The sequence below is a fragment of the Cupressus sempervirens genome, chromosome 5 (genome assembly GCF_028749045.1).
Source record: "Cupressus sempervirens isolate cs-2001-9-10 chromosome 5, ASM2874904v1, whole genome shotgun sequence".
Classification (NCBI taxonomy): Eukaryota; Viridiplantae; Streptophyta; class Pinopsida; order Cupressales; family Cupressaceae; genus Cupressus; species Cupressus sempervirens.
The window spans coordinates 1,058,056,640-1,058,057,769 of NC_143122.1; the positions used below are offsets into that span (position 1 = coordinate 1,058,056,640).

Sequence of the window (1,130 nt, forward strand, 5' to 3'; positions counted from 1 at the left end):
GGAAAGAAATTCAAACTGGTTTCCTAACGAGGTTGAGTGATTTATTGAAGTTGCTTTGACATTGATGTTCTGCGGAATAGTGCCAAGTCACTTGGATGTTTGAATTGATCTCTCTATTGAAGCATAATTTCTTAAGGACTTGTTTTTGAAGGGTGTAGATGACTCATACTTTTTAGTTCATTATGACATATGTCAATGGAGGAAGTGCTAAGTTTTTGTCAACTCTTTTCAGATGTTTTAGCTTTTCTCCCTAACTGTAGCATGAAGTTAGATAAATTACATGTGGTTGCAGTACTAGATATTGATGTTGTTGGCACATTTACAATGAGTCAAGCAGCATTGAAGTATTTGAGGGAAGGTGGAATTGGAAAGCCTCCTTCAGAGGCTGGTGTTATTTTAAATTTAAGTGCTACAATATAGTACCTTAGCTTTCTGGTATCAAATTCATGTCTCTGTTGCAAAGGTTCATTTTTAATCATTATATTCTTCTTGGATTAAGATTTGAATTAACTATTTAATAAATTTAAATGTTTCAGCATAAACATGAGAGTCATTTTACTTACATAATAATTTGAACAAGTTATCTAGCAAATTTTTGTTTTGTTTACATGCAGTTGTTGATAGTCTTACAAGATCTATGGCTTTAGAGTGGGGGACAAATTATGGAATATTTGTAAATGGTATTGCATCTGGTCCAATTGAAGGTATTCCTAGTCATGTTGTAAATGACTCGGGGAGCCGGCCTGGCGATCTAACATGGTGAGTGGGCTTAAAGTGGCAACTTGGTGGGGCAAGTTGGTGAGCCGACTTAGCGAGGCCACTTAGAGATGCAACATAGCGAGCTGACTTGGTGAGCAAGCTCGATGAGCGGACCTAAAGACTAACCTTGATGAGGCACTTTGGTGGGGTGACTTGATGACTGAACTCAAAGAGTCAACTTGGCGAGCATACTTGAACAGTCGACTTGGTGGGGCAAGTTGGTGAGCCGACTTAGCGAGTCCACTTGGTGAGGCGAGAGGTGAGTCAACTTGGTGCCATGACTTGGCGAGCTGACTTGGTGAGCAGACTTAAAGACTAACCATGATGAGGTGCTTTGGTGGGGTGACTTGATGAGCGAACTTAAAGAGTCA

The 1,130-nt window shown here is 39.8% G+C and overlaps 1 pseudogene; it reads left to right on the top strand.

Moving 5' to 3' along the window:
• Positions 1–261: 261 nt before the first annotated feature.
• Positions 262–763, top strand: LOC149559607 (peroxisomal 2,4-dienoyl-CoA reductase [(3E)-enoyl-CoA-producing] pseudogene; annotated as a pseudogene).
• Positions 764–1,130: the final 367 nt, after the last annotated feature.